This window comes from Esox lucius, chromosome 19, assembly GCF_011004845.1.
Source record: "Esox lucius isolate fEsoLuc1 chromosome 19, fEsoLuc1.pri, whole genome shotgun sequence".
NCBI lineage: Eukaryota > Metazoa > Chordata > Actinopteri > Esociformes > Esocidae > Esox > Esox lucius.
In genome coordinates, this window is record NC_047587.1 from 44162363 (window position 1) to 44182766 (window position 20404).

Here is a 20404-nt window from a genome sequence, read left to right on the forward strand (position 1 = left end):
TTTTTTTGCTGTGTTCTGTTTGTGTTTTGTATTTGTGCATATGTGTGCGTCATAAGTGTGTGTTTGTGTGTGTGTGTGTGTGTAAAAGCAAAAAGTAGAAGGAGACTGTGAGAACAAAATAGTGTTGAGTAAAGGCACCTTTTTGGATATACATTTTTCGGCATATGTTCGGCATAAATTATTTTGTACATATCTAGGCCTTTAAAAATAATACCTCATCTCTGCTGCTGCTTTTAGCTCCCTCTCTCTGGCCAAGCTGCTGTGTGATATGGGGAAAGCATGCCAATGTGCAAAGCAGCATGCACTCAGAAGGCTGTGAAAAAACCGTCCGGCACTCACTTGCCTTGTCCCTCCAAAGCACATCACGCACTGGGGTGAGGTTTCCCCTGGGTAAAGATGTAGGATCAGTTTCGCTTCCCCCGGACCCCAACCTTAACTACTGGGGAACTCACCCTCTACTCCACACACCACACCAATGCTGTGTTCAGCAGAACACAATATCTGCAGAACAATCATAATAGCTAAATGCTGTTTCTATATGTACAGTACGTTTTTGTCTCAGGAAACTTGTGGGTATATTCAGGACATCATTAACTGGGAAAAATGGCTCAGGGGTAAAATATTTTTTGAGTAGAGATTTAGGATCAGCTTCCACATCCGCAATTAATGGAGAATATCCAAAACTGACTACGGGTCAGGAGCTACTTCATCCTATAGAAAACCTGTTGCTAAATAATAGAACTAAGCCAAATAATTGCTTGTATGTCAGTTATAATGGTAATAATAAACAACAACACACACATACAACATAAAAAACACAATCTGCTTGGTGGTTTTATTGATGGGACCAACATCATAAACCTAAAAATGTATGCTGGTTCATTGGATTTGTCTGACACTCCTGAAGTTTAATTATATTGAAAAGCTTTTTACATAGAATCTGAGTGTCATGGTTCAGTGTAGGCAGGACACGAGGCAAAGAGCTAATGAACATTGTTTTAATTGTAAAAACAGAAAACAACAATAGGAGCGGTACAAACCGAAAACTGAAGCGCAGGCAACCACACTAACTCAAAACAATGACCAACCACCCAGGGAACAACAGGGCAACTTAAATAAGATCCCCAATCAGAGGCAATAGAGAGCAGCTGCCTCAGATTGGGGATAATTAAACAGTCGTGCACATGGAGATGCCCAGAGGCACCTCTACAGTCAGGCCCTGAGTGAGTCAGGTGCATGAGTGCTAGGGCAAAAACAAAAATGTGCACCCGTTTGGGTGCCGAGGACCAGAATTAAGAAACGCGGTTTTAGAGAATCCTTTTTCACTTCCACCCCTGGTTTCTACCATCTCCACCTTCATCTCTGTTATGCCAACTACAAAATACATGTCAGGATAACGAATAACAGAAGTTTACATTATCAGAGTCCACTTTTAGTGAGTGATTTGTAGATATATATGCCTAGTTCCCATTTTCAGATTAGGTAAGCATTGGTCTAGAATGTTTTCTTGGTTTGCATGTTATGTCACAATATTTTTGTGGTCTAAAGTACATTACTGTTGGAACCACAATGACATTACTAATGATTCATACAAAAACATTTTTGACTAGATTCACTACATCAGGACATTAGCGAGCTACAAAAATTTAAAGTTGCCGGGTATTTTGTTATCAAACTTACATTTATTTTCTAAATAGCTTACAGTATACTACATATTTGTCTCATATTTCCAAGGCCCTATTGTGTAATTATACAAAATATATGGCTTTTGAGTTGAAGTAAAACCATTTTCCAAGATTCCAGAAGGATTAGCTGCTACTTTAAGAGCTCCTAATACAATATATTTTCAAATTTTGTTTATTTGACTCAGTAATACCCAGAGCACCCAAAACCTCCTACCAGCAAAGGATGAACTGGACATTTACAACAGTCATGATTCACCATATGGTGCTTATTACAACAATCATTTGTGACTGAGAATTGTAAATGTGGATGTAAATGTTTTGATGGGAAGTATATTAATACAATTAACAGGATAGTTTAGAAACAACTTTAGGTCAGTTGTTTTGGCCGCATCCAAAATTCCTTCTGTAGAATGTCTGGTTTGACAGAAGCTCAACCTTCATTAGGATAACAAGCACAATATAATTTGCAAACTGCAGCAATCCCACAAAACATTTTCTTCCCAAGTCTTTTCGTTAAGCTGTCAAAGAAATATTGCTTTAATTGTTGCAACATACATTTATTCATTTATTTACATTAGAGTAAAAAAAATATGCACAAAAATTCACAAAAGGAAAATACAATTAGAATGTTGACAACAATGGAAACAATGTGACTAATGGAGGTGCCCCCCCCAAAAAAATGTAAGCGTCTAAAAGGATGTTACCCTACACTCGCTCTGCGCCTCGTATCCTGCCTACCCTAAACCATGACAGAATTATCCACATTACCAGGACCAAGAAAAGCTTGCCGGTTCCTAGCCCGGTACCCTTTGCACCGGTTTCCCACAACCAGGGTTCCAGTGCCGGTTCCCTGCAACCAGGGCTCCAGTGCCGGTTCCCTGCAACCAGGGCTCCAGTGCCGGTTCCCGGCAACTAGGGTTTCAGTGCCGGTGTCCCCGCAACCAGGGCTTCAGTGCCGGTGTCCCCGCAACCAGGGATCCAGTGCCGGTGTCCCCGCAACCAGGGCTTCAGTGCCGGTGTCCCCGCAACCAGGGCTTCAGTGCCGGTGTCCCCGCAACCAGGGCTTCAGTGCCGGTGTCCCCGCAACCAGGGCTTCAGTGCTGTTCCCCTGCCCTGAGCCCCCAACGCCAGTTTCCCGAACCTGGCCGGAGCAATCAGTGCCACCCTCGGAGGGGTGCGGCGACGAGTCACTGTCGCCACTGCCTCCGGAGTGGTGGTCTGACGAGCCCCTTCCATTGCTACCTCCTCCCACTCCACTCCTGCACCCTGTCCTGCTCCAGGGGTGGAACATCCACCTGTTCCAGCGTCCCTTCCTGATCCGGTCTTGTGGTTGGGAGCCCACACCTTCGGGGGTGTACTGTCAAGCCATGGCTGTGGGCCTCTAGCCATTACGATACGCCTGGGGGCCACAGTCAGGGCCTGACCGCTGAGGTGCCTCTAGGCATTTAGAGGCAGTTGCCCCGTGTTGCCTCTAATTGGGGACCCTATTTAAGTTAAGTAGTTTCCACACCCTGGGTGGTTCACTGTTTGTGCCAATTATGTTTTGCTTCAGTTTGGGGATTGTCTCTCCTTTTGTTTTTGTCAGTACGAAATAAAAGGATGTTACCCTACACTCGCTCTGTGCCTTGTGTCCTGCCTACCCTTAACCGTGACAATTCCAGACCAGAGCTGGTCTTGGTGTGTGTGCCCATGCCCTACAGATGTTTATACACTGAGCAAAATTATAAACGCAACACTTTTGTTTTTGCCCCCAATTTATTATGAGCTGAACTCGAAGATCTAAGACTTTCTCTATGTACACAAAAGGCCTATTTCTCTCAAATATTGTTCACAAATCTGTCTAAATCTGTGTTAGTGAGCACTTCTCCTTTGCCGAGATAATCCATCCACCTCACAGGTGTGGCATATCAAGATGCTGATTAAACAGCATGATTATTGCACAGGTGTGCCTTAGGCTGGCCACAATAAAAGGCCACTCTAATGTTTTGCTTCAGTTTGCAGAAGAAGGAAATGACAATCAAAATGATTAGCCCTAGAGTACACCTGTAGACAAATTAAATCAGATGTTATATACCTACGTATACTGAAAGTATATTACAGTTGCTTTAATTGCTTTTCATCTAATTTGTAAACATACTTGTAAACATGTATCCAATTGAGCCTATTCGAATCCACCCATGTGCTATCTCTATTTAGGACTATTGCAACTCACAGAACACTGCAGCATGCCTGCCTGATTTTGAACCCTCCCAAGTTTCCTGGTGTCCTCCTGCGCCACTGCACTCAACTGGTTTTATCCACTATAAGAACATGGTGCTTGCTGTTAGAAATCAGCCATTCGTATAGTGGTGAAATAATGATCGCGTACCCGGTCGTCAAGGGAGTAAGTAATTCATTTATTTATTGCAGCATTCGATAGTCTGTTGTTCATGATGTTACAGACACAATCTTACAAACTCGTTTTTACAAATTGATCTATCTCAAACTTCCGATCGTCTTCTTTTTTATACACATCGCAATCCAGAATACACAACACACTGTAAGCCCATTGGCTAATTACTGTTGCACTTTGACTGAACGTGACTTCCTGCGTACGGATAAACAAATGTTCTGTTGTACATAAAAAGCATACATTCATACTATTCTACATTGCCTACAGAGCAGCAAGGGGAATTACCCTTTTGTGCATTGTAACTAGAAGTCTCTTCACAGATCCCAGGTTCAGAACAGAAGCTATAGTAGGCGCGCAGTAGAAATAGAAAGCACATGAGCACATGGTATTTTCTCTTGGCCTAGCGTTAAATGATGTTGAGCTTATAAATGCTTCATATTGCCTTCATAAGCACTATTCACATGTGTTATAAAGCATATATTACAATATGTTGTCATTTTTAAAAGGTTTAACATGACATAATTATGTGCCACAAATACCACTGTCAAATGTTACATAAACCTGTGCTTCATGAAGGGTGGCATAGGAACAGCTTAGTTAAAAATTTAATTAATTAAGAATGATATTCAATTGAGGCTTCACAAAGTATACATAATACTGTCATGCAATGATAGCATAGTGTTTTTCATTGTAATGTACAGAATAAGAATATAGTCAGAGGATGGTATATAGTCAATATACCATGACTAATGGAACAGGGCATTCTCAGGACACATGACATGGCACTTTAAAGTCTGACCCATTTGGTCATACAGTGGGGAGAACAAGTATTTGATACACTGCTGATTTTACAGGTTTTCCCACTTACAAAGCATGTAGAGGTCTGTCATTTTTATCATAGGTACTCTTCAACTGTGAGTGACGGAATCTAAAACATTGTATGATTTTTAAGTAATTAATTAGCATTTTATTGCATGACAAGTATTTGATACATCAAAAAAGCAGAACTTAATATTTGGTACCGAAACCTTTGTTTGCAATTACAGAGATCATACGTTTCCTGTAGTTCTTGACCAGGTTTGTACACACTGCAGCAGGGATCTTGGCCCACTCCTCCATACAGACATTCTCCAGATCCTTCAGGTTTCGGGGCTGTTGCTGGGCAATACGGACTTTCAGCTCCCTCCAAAGATTTTCTATTGGGTTCAGGTCTGGAGATTGGCTAGGCCACTCCAGGACCTTGAGTTGCTTCTTACGGACCTACTCCTTAGTTGCCCTGGCTGTGTGTTTCGGGTCGTTGTCATGCTGGAAGACCCAGCCACGACCCATCTTCAATGCTCTTACTGAGAGATGGAGGTTGTTGGCCAAGATCTCGCAATAGATGGTCCCATCCATCCTCCCCTCAATACGGTGCAGTCGTCCCCTTTGTAGAAAAGCATCCCCGAAGAATGATGTTTCCACCTCCATGCTTCATGGTTGGGATGGTGTTCTTGGGGTTGTACTCATTCTTCTTCTTCCTCCAAACATGATGAGTGGAGTTTAGACCAAAAAGCTCAATTTCTGTCTCATCAGACCACATGACCTTCTCCCATTCCTCCTCTGGATCATCCAGATGGACATTGGCAAACTTCAGACGGGCCTGGACATGCGCTGGCTTGAGCAGGGGGACCTTGCGTGTGCTGCAGGATTTTAATCCATGACGGCATGGTGTGTTACTAATGGTTTTCTTTGAGACTGTGGTCCCAGCTCTCTTCAGGTCATTGACCAGGGCCTGCCGTGTGGTTCTGGGCTGATCCCTCACCTTCCTCATGATCATTGATGCCCCACGAGGTGAGATCTTGCATGGAGCCCCAGACCGAGGGAGACTGACCGTCATCTTGAACTTCTTCCATTTTCTAATAATTGCGCCAACAGTTGTTGCCTTCGCACCAAGCTGCTTGCCTATTGTCCTGTAGCCCATCCCAGCCTTGTGCAGGTCTACAATTTTATCTCTGATGTCCTTACACAGCTCTCTGGTCTTGGCCATTGTGGAGAGGTTGGAGTCTGTTTGATGGAGTGTGTGGACAGGTGTCTTTTATACAGGTAACGGGTTCAAACAGGTGCAGTAAATACAGGTAATGAGCGGAGAACAGGAGGGCTTCTTAAAGAAAAACGAATGGGTCTTTGAGAGCCGGAATTCTTACTGGTTGGTAGGTGATCAAATACTTATGTCATGCAATAAAATGCAAATTAATAATTTAAAAATCATACAATGTGATTTTCTGGATTTTCTTTTTTAGATTCCATCTCTCACAGTTGAAGTGTACCTATGATAAAAATTACAGATCGCTACATGCTTTGTAAGTAGGAAAACCTGCAAAATCGGTGGTGTATCAAATATTTGTTCTCCCCACTGTATAACGTGAACTATTCAATTGATAAATTGAACTGAAATCTTTAAGGGGGAAAAATCATGTAAGAACTTTTTCCACCTTTAATGTGACCTATAACGTGAACAATTCAATAGAAAATTATTTAGGGGGAAAAATAAAAAACTCAAAATAACCTGGTTGCATAAGTGTGCACACCCTTAAACTAATACTTTGTTGAAGAACCTTTTGATTTTATTACAGCACTCAGTCTTTTTGGGTAGGAATCTATTAGCATGGCACATCTTGACGTGGAAATATTTGCCCACTCTTCTTTGCAAAACCGCTGCAAATCAGTTGGATTGCAAGGACATCTCCTGTGCACAGCCCTCTTCAGATCACCCCACAGATGTTCAATTGGATTCAGGTCTGGGCTCTGGCTGGGCCATTCCAAAACGTTAATGCTCCTCTGGTGAAGCCATGCTTGGACGCCTGAAGGTTTTTTGCAATACTTGCCTGGTATTTGGAACTGTTCATAATTCCCTCTACCCTGACTAAGGCCCCGGTTCCAGCTGAAGAAAAACAGCCCCAAATTATGATCAATCAATCAATCAAATTTATTTATAAAGCCCTTTTTACAACAGCAGTTGTCACAAAGTGCTTTACAGAGACACCCGGCCTTAAACCCCAAGGAGCAAACAACAGTAGTGTTGAATTTCAGTGGCTAGGAAAAACTCAGAAACCCAGGCTCAGAGGGGTGACCAGTCCTCTTCTGGCTGTGCCGGGTGAGATATTAAGAGTCCAATTGGAATAATAAATACATTTCTCTGGGCTAAATCCAGAGTCTATTTGATTTTAGACTAGGTCAGAAGTATGACCAGGTGGGACAAGGACAGGGACAGCAACGGGCCCCCCAAACCAGGTAATCCGCAGGTGTGGACCAGGACCTCATCTCCTTCTAAAATGTAAAACTGGAGGAAACTGAGAAAAGTTAGTAGTACATCCCTCATATCCCCCAGCACAATAATATAGCAGCGTAACACCTTGGAACTGAGACGGGGGGGCCCGTTGCTACCACCACCATGCTTCACTGTGGATATGATGTTCTCTGGGTGATATGCAGTGTTGTATTTGCGCCAAACACCTTTAGGAATTATGTCCAAGTTCAAACTTTGTTTCATCAGACCATAACACATTTTCCCACATGCTTTTGTGTAATTAGATTTTTGTTTTTGCAACCTTCAGCCTGGCTTGGATGTTTTTCTTTGTTAAGAAAAGTCTTCCGTCTTGCCACAGTACCCCATAGCACATTCATATGAAGAATACGGGATATTGTTGTCACATATAGCACACAGCCAGTACTTGCCAGAAATTCCTGCAGTTCCTTTAATGTTGCTGTAGGCCTCCTGGAAGCCTCCATGACCAGATTTCTTCACGTCTTTTCATAACTTTTGGAGGGACATCCAGTTCTTGGTAATACCATATTTTCTCCACTTGATGATGACAGTCTTCACTGTGTTCCATGGTATATCTAATGCTTTGGAAATTATTTTGTACCCTTCTCCTGGCTGATATCTTTCAACAATGAGATCCCTTTGATGCTTTGGAAACTCTCTGCGGACCATGGCTTTTGCTCTGAACTTTATTTGTGATTAATCAGAGTCACTTTAAATGATGGCAGGTGTGTAATTACTTCTATTTAACATGAGTTTGAATGTGATTGGTTAATTCTCAACACAGCCACATCCCCAGTTATAAGAGGCTGTGCACACTTATGCAACCAGGTTATTGTAAGGTTTTTATTTTTCATTTTTCCCCCTCGAAGATTGCAGTTTGTTTTTCAGTTGAATTGTTCACATTATAGGTCACATTAAAAGTGGAAAAAGTTCTGAAATTTTTTATGTTTGTCTTATTCTTTTACATCACAAAAACTTGGCATTTTAACAGGGGTGTATAGACCTATTTATATCCACTGTATATATCCACTACCATTCCAATGTATTGGGTCACTTATACATTTTCTTGTTTTTGAAATAAAAGCAATTATTTTGTCAATTAAAATAACATCAAATTGATCAGAAATACAGTATAAACATTGTCAATTTTCTAAATTGCTATTGTAGCTGGAAACAGGAATATGGAATATCTACATAAGCAGAAAAGAGGCCCATTATCAGCAACCATCAGTCTTGTATTCCAATGGCACATTTTGTTTGCTAATCCAAGTTCATAATTTTCAAAGTCTAATTGATCATTAGAAAACACTTTTGCAATTATGTTTGCACGACTGAAAACTGTTGCTGATTAAAGAAGCAATAAAATTGACCTTCTTTAGACTAGATGAGTATCTGGAGCATCAGCAATTGTGGGTTCAATTACAGGCTGAAAATAAAGAACTTATTAGTCTATTCTTGTTCTGAGAAAGGAAGGCTATTCCATGCAAGAAATTGCCAAGAAACGGAAGATCTCATACAATGCTGTGTACTACTCCCTTTACAGAACAGCGCAAACTGGCTCTAACCAGAACGAGATGTGGGAAGCCCTGGTGCACAACTGAGCTAGAGGATAAAAATATTTGCCTCTAGTTTGAGAAACAGACACCTCACAGGTACTCAACTGGCAGATAGCACTCGCAAAACCCCAGTCTCAACATCAACACTGAAAAGGCGACTCCGGGTTGCTGGCCTTCAAGGCAGAGTTGCAAAGAAAAAGCCATATCTCAGACAGGCCAATAAAAACTAAAATATTAAGATGGGCAAAAGAACACAAATACTGGACAGAGGAAGATTGGAAAAAAGTGTTAGGACCACAAATAAAAAATTTTGTGAAGTGCAGACCAAATGAAAACACAATGTGCCATTGGAACACTTGACTGATGGTTGCTGATAATGAGTCTATGTATGACTATGTAGACATCCCATTAAAAATCAGACATTTCCAGCTACAGTTGTCATTCACAACATTAACAATGTCTACACTGTATTTCTGATAAATTTGATGTTATTTTAAAGGACGAAAAATGTGAGTGGTAGTGTGTTAGGTCCGGAAATAATTGGACACTTTATTTGTTATTTTTACCAGAATATATTCAAGTTACAGTTAAATAATTAATAAGTGCAGTCTCTCTGCTTTAATTTGAGGGAATACACATTCGAACTGGAGGAAGGGTTTAGGAATTACAGCTCTTTAATATGTAGCCCCCTCTTTTTCAAGGGATGAAATGAATTGCCCAATTGACTCAAAAGCTGTTTCATGGACAGGGTGTGGGCTTTCCTTCATTATTTCTTCATCAATTAAGCTGGTGAAAGGAGTTGATTCCAGGTGTGGTATTCGCATTTGGAAGCTGTTGCTGTGAACCCACAACATGCGGTCAAAGGAGCACTCAATGCATGTGAAACAGGCAAGAAAAATCTGTCAGAGAGATAGCAGGAACATTAGGAGTGGCCAAATGAATAGTTTGGTACATTCTGAGAAAAAAGAACACACTGGTTATCTCTGCAACACAAAAAGGGCTGATGTCCACAGAAGACAACACTGGTGGATGATCGTAGGATCCTTTCCATGGTAAAGAAAAACCCCTTCACAACATCCAGCCAAGTAAAAGAACACTCTCCAGGAGGTAGGCATATCATTATCCAAGTCTACCATGAAGAGAAGACTTCACGAGAGCCAATACACAGAGCTCACCACAAGGTGCAAACCATTCCTAAAACTCAAGAACCAGATTAGCCTCAAAGGCCAGATTAGAATTTGCCAAAAAATATGTTAAAAAGCCAGCCCAGTTCTGGAACAGCATTCTTTGGACAGATTAAACGAAGATCAACTCTTACCAGAATGATGGGAAGTACAGAGAAGGCTTGGAACGGCTCATGATCCGAAGAAAACCACATCATCTGTAAAATACGGTGGAGGCAGTGTGATGGCAGTTTGATGGTTTCCAATGGCACTGGGTCGCAAGTGTTTTTTGATGATGCGACAGAAGCAGCCGAATGAATTCTGAAGTGTATAGGTGTATACTATCTGCTCAGATTCAGCAATGTTGATTGGATGGCGCTTCACGGAACAGATGGATAATAACCCAAAATACACTGCAAAAGCAAACCAGGATTTTTTAAAGGCAAATAAGTGGAATATTCTGCAATGGCCGAGTCAATCACCTGATCTCAACCTAATCGAGCATGCATTTCCATTCCTGAAGACAAAACTTAAGGCAAAAAGACCCACGAACAAACAACAACTGAAGACAGCTGCAGTAAAGGCCTGGCAAAGCATTACAAAGAGGAAACCCAATGTTTGGTGTGCATGTCCATTCATTCCAGACTTCATGCATTCATTGCCTGCAAAAGATTAAAAAATAACATTTTATTTATGATTGTGTAATTTTGTCCAATTACATTTGAGCCTCTGAAATAAGGGGACTGTATGAAAATGGTTGCAATTTCTAAACGTTTCAAACAATATTTTTTTAAACCCCTTGCACTTCAATTGCATCTCGGTTGTTTCATTTCAAATCCATTGTGGTGGCGTACAGAGACAAAATTATAAAACATTATGTCATTGTCCAAATATTTCAGCACCTAACTGTATAAATACATAATTCAAGAAACAACACAAAGTACTGTACATTGCCCTATTTTCAGCTCTACCAGATTTACAAAATGTAGAATCTGACTGTCTTTAGCAAGTTAAACATGTCCTTGTTCCATTTCTAAATCATGCACCTATAAGACTGGCACTGTTTAATGTGCAGTCTCTAACAAACAAAACTCTATAATTACAAGAGTTTATCTAGGACACGTAGGACTTTTTGGCTTGACAGAAACGTGGCACAGAAATTTTTATTTCTTCATACTAAACGAAACATGTCCACCTGGCTATAACCATCTGGAAAAGGCACATGCCCATGGCAGGTGTGGTGGTCTGGTGGTTTTCCACAAAGATTTTTTAGTCCTGAAAATGTTGCCTATTCATATTGATTCAACAAAATGTTCCTTTGCCACTGATTTCCTGAACCTGCTGGTCTGTCTTAACCTGACACAGAATCTCAACATCCCCAAACACAATTGTAGAAGTCCCATCATTAGACCTGGATGTACATGAGTTTGGTGTCTCTGACCATAGGGTTGTGACATTATCCGTAATTTCTCCAGCACTATCAAGTCTCTTGATACGTCTGTCTTCCAGAAGTCAGTACAGCCTGCCCTACTATCTGACTATCACAAGTCCACTGCTGATGAGATGTTTGACCTGTATAACAGCACATTGAGGAACATCTTAAACATTCTTCCCCCTATAAAATCCCATCAAGTATCATTCCAACAGTCTTCCCCATGGTTCACAGATGAGCTGAGCAGCATGAAAACCCATGGTTGCAAAATAGAACGTCATTGGAGCACCTGGCTTAACGGTCCACCTATTGGCATATGAAGATCATCAGGATTGTTATTTTAAAGCTTTAAGAGCAGCACACTCTAGTTTCTACTCTTCTTTGATAGTGAATGGCAAATATAACCCTAGGACAGTCACCTCCCCCAACCTACAGACTCTGGACCTCCCAATGGAACCACCAAACAGTGCAATACATCTGTGGAATACTTCAAGAATAAAATCAACCATATAAGAGAGAACATTCTATCCTGTAACCCTAATCCCCTTCAGGCTCCTTCCCATTCACCCAAGTGACTTTCCTCTGGTGACTCCTGGTACTGTTCTGGAAAACATATTAAAATCTTCCAGCGGCCGTTTTGACCTTATTCCAACATCACTATTTAAAAAATGCTCAGCCACTCTAATTGATTTTGTTACTTATTTGTTCACCAAGTTCCTGCACACTGGGCAGGTACCGTCACTTTTCAAGATGGCAGTCGTCTCCCCCTTGACAGAAACCTTCCCTTGACCCAGACATTCTTTCAAACTATAGACTTATTTGCAAACTCCCATTCTTATCTAAAGAACTAGAGAAGATTGTGGCAACTCAACTCCACTCACACCTCAGTGCTAACCAACTTTATGAGGTTTTTCAGTGTGGCTTCATGCCATTGCATAGTACTGAGACAGCATTGATGAAGGTTGTAAATTATCTGCTCATGTCTTCAGATACAGGATCCCCCTCCATACAGATTCTTCTGGAACTCAGCGTTGCTTTTGACTCAGTAGATCACACCATTCTACTGCCATCTCTGGGACTGCCTCAAACTGGAGCACACTGCCATCTCTGGGACTGCCTTAAATTGATTCACCTCTTACCTCTCTAATCGCAAGCAGCATGTTTCTCTTGGTGAGGCAAGATCAGAGGAGTTCACATTAACCTGTGGTGTCCCACAAGGGTCAATGCTAGGACCTATTCTCTTCCTGCTATACTTGCACCCACTTGAACAGATCTTCCGAAATCACAGTGTTCAATTCCACTGCTAAACAGATGACACACAGGTGTTCATTAAAACCAAACCTGACAAAACATCTGCCATGTGAACCCTGTGTTACCAAAATTAATGAGGTAAAACATTGGATGCAGAACAAATTCTTCCAACTCAATAGCCTACTCTTTCTTTTAAGACCCTTATTAGACATGTCTGTAAAACATAATTTTTAAAATTTAAAAACATTTCCCACCTTAGACCTTCTCTCACCTTCTCTGATACAGAAAAGCTTATCCATTCATTTGTTTCCCCCATAATTGATTATGGGAATGCAGTAATGTGGGGCCTGCCAGCAAATTCAATTAATAAAATACAGCTCATCCAAAATCAATCAATCAATCAAATGTATTTATAAGCCCTTTTTACAACAGCAGTTGTCACAAAGTGCTTTACAGAGACACCCGGCCTTAAACCCCAAGGAGCAAACAACAGTAGTGTTGGATTTCAGTGACTAGGAAAAACTCCCTAAGAAGGCCGAATTTTAGGAAGAAACCTAGAGAGGACCCAGGCTCAGAGGGGTGACCAGTCCTCTTCTGGCTGTGCCGGGTGAGATATTAAGTCAAATTAGAATAATAAATACATTTCTCTGGGCTAAATCCAGAGTCTATTTGATTCTAGACTTGGTCAAAAGTATGATCAGGTGGACAAGGACAGGGACAGCAACCGGTCCCCCAAACCAAGTACTCCACAGGTGTGGACCAGGACCTCATGTCCTCCTAAAGATTAAAATGGGAGAAGACTGGGAAAATTCAGAAAATGCATTCCTCATATCAACAACGATTTATAGTGGAGAAGGAGGACTTTGTGGGGAAGGAGAACTGACCCAATCCCCCAGCACACTAATATAGCAGCGTAAGACCTAGGAACTGAGACGGGGGGGTCCAGCGACACTGTGGCCCTACCCGGGGGAGGCCCCGGACAGGGCCCAATAGGCAGGAAATCAATCCACCCACATTGCCAGGCATCAACCAAAGGGACACCCACCAACTGCAACCCCCCTGAAAGAGGGCCGAGTATTGCCAGCAGCATACAGCCCAATTGCACAAGTGCGCAACAGAGAGACAACAACAAGCCAGTGACTCTTCCCCCGAAAGGCATTGGAGGGAGGGCATCCCAGTGGCGACGAGAGCCCACCTGGCAAGACAGCAAGGGTGGACAGTATCAAGCCTACTGGTCAACTTCACGCCCCCGGGCCAGACTACACCTAATTATAAACCATGCTGTAGAGATGAGTTTTTAGTAGACACTTGAAAGTTTGCACTGAGTTTGCATTTCTAACCTTAATTGGCAGATCATTCCACAGTAGTGGAGCTCTATGAGAAAAAGCCCTGCCGCCAGCTGTTTGTTTAGAAATTCTAGGTACAATTAAAAGGCCTGCATCTTGCGATCGTAGGTTACGTGTAGATATGTATGGCTGGATCATTTCAGCAAGGTAAGTAGGAGCAAGACCATGTGTTGATTTATAGGTTAAGAGTAAATCCTTAGAATCAGCCCTAACCCTAACAGGCAGCCAGTGTAAGGACGCTAGGACAGGAGTAATGTGGTCACATTTTTTTGTTCTAGTTAGGATTCTAGCAGCCGTGTGCAGCACTAATTGAAGTTTATTCATAAGTTTGTCTGGATAACCAAAGAGAAGAGCATTGCAGTAATCTAGTCTAGAAGTAACAAAAGCATGGATTAATTTTTCTGCATCAGTTTTTGATAGAAAGTTTTTGCAATGTTTCGAAGATGAAAATAAGGAACTCTTGAGATGTATTTTATATGTTCTTCAAAGGAGAGGTCAGGGTCAAGGGTAAGTTTTTTACAGTTTTTTGGGATACGACATTGCAGCCGTCGATGTTCACAGTGAGATCTGCTAACAACGCTCTTTGTTTCTTGGGTCCTAAAACTAGCATTTCTGTTTTTCTTGAGTTTAAGAGCAAGAAATTCTCTGTCATCCACTTCCTAATATCTGAAACGCAAGCTTCCAAAGTAGCTAATTTAGGGGCTTCTCCATGCTTCATTGAAATATATAACTGTGTCATCAGCGTAAACAGTGAAAGTTTACATTGTGATTTCGGATTACATCGCCCAGAGGGAGCATATATAGTGAGAACAATAATGGGCCCAGAACCAAGCCTTGAGGAACACTAAAGCATACCTTTGACCTGTCAGAGGATATGCCATCCACACTAACAAACTGATATCTTTCAGATAAATAAGATTTAAACCAGGCTAGAACATGTCCACGTAGCCCAATATGGGTTTCCAGTCTCTCTAAGAGAAGGGAGTGATCAATAGTGTCAAAAGCAGCACTAAGATCAAGAAGCAACAGGACGGATGCGGAACCTTTGTCCGAGGTCATTAGAAGGTCATTTGTTACCTTCACGAGTGCAGTCTCAGTACTATGATGGGATCTGAAACCGGACTGGAGTATTTCATAAATGTTATTTGTCTTTAGGAAGGCATTCAGTTGTTGGGAAACACATTTTTCTACGATTTTTGAGAGGAACGGGAGGTTTGATTTTGGCCTATAATTGTTTAATATGTCGGGATCCAGATTAGATTTTTTTAGAAGAGGCTTAAATTCCGCTATTTTTAGTGAGTTTGGTACACATCCGGAGGAAAGGGAGCAAGTTATTATGTTCAGCATTGTTTGACCTAGCACAGGAAATAGCTCCTTAAGTAATTTTGTTGAATCGGGTCTAGCTGAGAGTTTGTGGGTTTAGAACTCATTACAAATTTTGTAAATGTGTCGAGCGATACGGTATCAAAAAACTCAAGTGTCCCCATTGACACCTGGTCAGGGAGGTTTAGGAAATCTTTAGGACAACTCTTTAGGACAATTCTGAGGACTATAACTATTTAAGGAGGAGTCAGTTATTTGTTTTCTAATGGTGATGATCTTTTCATCAAAGTGGTTCATGTATTCATTACAACTAAAGTGAAGACCCACTTCACTTGCTAAGCTTTGCTTTTTTGTTAACTTTGCAACTGTATCAAAGAGAAATTTTGGATTATTTTTGTTCACCTCAATCAGGTTGGAGAAATAAGCTGATCGAGCAGACGTGAGTGATTTTCGAAATGGTAGTGTACTGTCTATCCAGGCTAGTCTAAATACTTCCAACTTGGTGGAGCGCCACTTTCGCTCCAATTTCCTGGAGGCTTGCTTAAGTGCTCTAGTATTGTCTGTGTACCAAAACATTGCTGCAAGGATCCTTAGACAATCAAAAGAATCTGCCCACATCACACCTCTCCTTGTTGACCTTCATTGGCTTTCTGTCCCTCAAAGATTTGACTTTAAAATGATCCTTTTAGTCTATAAAGCTATCAGTGGCTTGGGACCTGTCTGTTTATCTGACCTGCTCACCTCCTAAGAACCTTGACGCCCTCTACAGTTTAGCAATGCCAATCGGCTCAATGAACCAAGAACCCGGCTCCAAAAAATGGGAGGCCTCACATTTTCTTACATTAGGTACTCCATTCCTGACAGCTTATGGGCTGCACAGGCATTCATGGCTTTTAAAACAAGCCTTAAGTCTCCCCTTTATCAGTTAGCCTACCATTCCCTTTAATCAAATGATACTGTACTTTATTATATTACAATATATGTATAATCATTTTAGTTTACTGTTATCATTATAGTTTAGTATCTATATTGTGTATGTATATTTAATTTAATTTCTATTAATATTTATTTTATTTATTTAATATTATAAATTCTTATTTTCTTTTTCATTCACTTTGAGATTGTTCCACTATAATAAAAAGTGCTTTACAAATGTTTAATTAAATATTATTATTATTATCGTATATCTCAACATTATTAAATGGCTGGAATTGGCCTTTTAAGAGATGAGATGCAAATATTGGTTTAGAAGTGGGGAGGACAGCCTGGCGTGGGTCTCGGGGTATGCCCCCAGAATAGTTTTGCTACATAACACATATTTACAACATTTCTACAAAACAAAATATATTATGACCCTTCATACAATACACCACAGCTTAATGTTGTTTACAAGCACTCCACAATGTGTCGTGCCTAAGAACAGCTTTTAGCAGTGGTAGGTTGGCCAAATAACACACAACCTTGTGCCTTATTGTGTAAATAACAAGTGCAATGTGTTTATATAATGGCATCAACCATTACACAGATTCAAAGATTAAAAATCCATGTTTTACCTGGTTTATCATATAACTCAAGATAGATGGTCCAGTACCTTACATCAGAGGCGTTGCTAGGATTACAATACATTCAGGGCTTAGCCCACCTACCCATTCGGCCTGGGACAGAAAGTACAGGGTTTAGAATGTACATTCGGAACATTTCGATGTACACGCTAGCGGCCTACAAGTCTACATTGTCAAAATGCGCAATCGGAATTACAGATGAATAGATCAGGGGCTATATATTCTTTTTTTTCCGGGGGGGGTCAATGTGAGATCTGAACGCCCAGGCCTAACGACACCACTGCCTTACATTCAACACGTTTTTCACAAGGACTCAGAGGCAATCAGAAAGTATTGATGCCTATGTCACTGACTTGAAGAATAAAGCAGAATACTGTGTTCAATCAAATGTATGAGTCATTAGCAAGAGATAGAATCCTTTGTGGCATTAAAGATGATCAAGTAAGAGGCAGGCTGTTGAGAGAGGCGGGAAAAATCTCTTTGCCAAGATGCACAAATCATGCAAATCATGCAGTTAAGCAGAATGACAATGACAGTATGTTCCTAGCTTCAGTTGAATTGAGATGACTGGAAAATATATATATATATCGTCTCTGCTTTTTGCAGATGATGTTGTCGTGTTGGCCCCTTCTAACCAAGACCTTCAGCATGCACTGGGACGGTTTGCAGCCGAGTGTGAAGCGGTGGGGATGAAAATCAGTACCTCCAAATCCGAGGCCATGGTCCTCAGTCGGAAAAGGGTGGCTTGCCCACTTCAGGTTGGTGGAGAGTGCCTGCCTCAAGTGGAGGAGTTTAAGTATCTAGGGGTCTTGTTCACGAGTGAGGGAAGGATGGAACGGGAGATTGACATACGGATCAGTGCAGCTTCTGCAGTAATGCAGTCGATGTATCGGTCTGTCGTGGTGAAGAAAGAGCTGAGCCGCAAGGCGAAGCTCTCGATTTACCAGTCAATCTACGTTCCTACTCTCACCTATGGTCATGAGCTTTGGGTCATGACCGAAAGGACAAGATCCCGGATACAGGCGGCCGAAATGAGCTTTCTCTGCAGGGTGGCCGGGCGATCCCTTAGAGATAGGGTGAGAAGCTCGGTCACCCGGGAGGAGCTCAGAGTAGAGCCGCTGCTCCTCCACATCGAGAGGGGTCAGCTGAGGTGGCTTGGGCATCTGTTTCGGATGCCTCCGGAACGCCTTTCTGGGAAGGTGTTCCGGTCCCGTCCCACCGGGAGGAGACCCCGGGGAAGACCTAGGACACGCTGGAGGGACTATGTCTCCCGGCTGGCCTGGGAACGCCTCGGTGTCACCCCGGAAGAGCTAGAGGAAGTGTCTGGGGAGAGGGAAGTCTGGGCATCCCTGCTTAGACTGCTGCCCCCGCGACCTGGCCCCGGATAAGCGGAAGATGATGGATGGATGGATGGATGGAAAATATATATTTTGTTAAGCTGTCACTGCATATATGGACAAAGACAAATGGACAGATCATAAATTACAAAAATGTTCTAGAAACTTTTTCTGAGTGAAAAAGAAAGTTAAAGAAGGCCATCTGTATACTGATTACTTATTCTGGCAACCAAATGTCGACATTGGGTCAGAAATCACTAACATGTACATAGGACACAAGGTTGAGTTCCATTTTATTGAAAAAAATGCACTAGCATTACTGAGTTACATATCAAAAAGAAGGCATAGTGAAAATAATACATGATGTCACACTCAAAGACAATCATGTACTGAAACACATATACAAATATAACAATATATACTGATATTGGGGGACTGTATGAAAATGACCAATTGAGCCTGTAGAGCTTTGTTATAAACTGTCTGCCAAAAAAGTAGACACTTGAATTAGCTCTAGAAGCGGACAGGTCAATACTCAGAAAATTCACACTGCACTGAAAAAGAGAGGTTGGTTAGCTAGCTAACCCTAGTACGGGAAGTATAGTTTGGTTACATTAGGTACAAAACTTCAACACACACCACAGCTGTTAGTATGCTACCGAAATGATGTTACATGTCATCTAGCATAGCACTGGGAATCAACATGAGTTTCATACTGTCACTGTTTGACTGTGACAGCTATCAGAAATGAGTGCCTACAAGTATATTGCAGTGACAGTCCCTACTCATCGAAGGCTAAACACACATGCTGCCAAAGGAGAGATCTGTATGTAATGATGAGATGCTCATGCCATCACTCCAACTAGGGGAGTTATTGTCCAGGCAGACATCCAGCTTTAGTCTGTTTAATATAGAAATGCATCACTGGGCTTATTTACAGTTTCAGGTTGTCATTCAGTGTATCTTGTGAGTGCAGCCAGGATTGCAAACACAGGTGGACTTAGGAAGGGCTGGGCATTGGCATTGATAGAGGCCTTGAGAGGGGTAAGTAGAGAAAAGAAGAGAAGGGAGAAGAAGAAAGGAAAAGAAAATAAGTGTGGGTGACACAGCTCTCCCAGGCCCCTGACATTGGAAACTGCCAAAGAGCTCACTGGTGTTAGTTGTGGTTGGCCGGACGCACGGGATGCACAGAAGCCCAAGCCAACTATTGAAATACAGGGTTTGGCAATCTCATCCCAGCCACAAAGGCTTTGCCACAACCAGCAAACGCCAGGACTCTGTCCCCTCCTCTTTCATTTAAAATGTAGTCTCCCTCTTTCTCTAACATTACCACTCTCTCTCTCTGTCTTTCTCCATCTTACCTTACTTTATCAATCTCTGCTCCTCTCTATCTTTCATTCTCTCTTGTATTGATAATCCCCATTCTTTCCCTCTCTCTCCTGGGGAAAGCGTGCTCACACATTCCTGTCCCCTCGCTGCCTCTCTAATTGCTCTGGACTCAAAAGACAGAGGAAGTGAAGAAAAAGCGAGAGCAAAGAGAGGGAGAGAGAGAGAGAGAGAGAGAGAGAGAGAGAGATGGAAAGGGGGTCACCCCACCGACTCTCTGACCAGGACAAACTGTTCAAACCCCTTGAAACCCTGTGGGCTAGTTTGGCGATGTGTGCATCCCGATGATCTCTCTCCTTTTGTGCTCTACCTATTGCTACAGAAAGGTAGAGTAAATGAAATGAAATCATGATAGCTCTGCTGTCTCTCCTTCCAAAGGGACTGATTTCATAATGAAATCAGTTTCACTCCACATCCCTGGGGCCGTGTTCTGTTATTTAGCACAGGGCTAAGGCATAAAGAAGAGCTTGTGTTTCTTCAGTGCCCCACAAAGCCATCTAATTGTCAACTCCTAATCAGCCAGGCCCTGCGAGGAGGCCTTCCTAATTATGTAACCATAGTTTCTGACTTGTAAACAATGACAGGAAAGGGGGACTAGATTTGGTGAGGAGGCATAAAACTTTGTGGTGGAGTGCTAATGGAAAAATTCATTAGCAAGGTTAGCAAG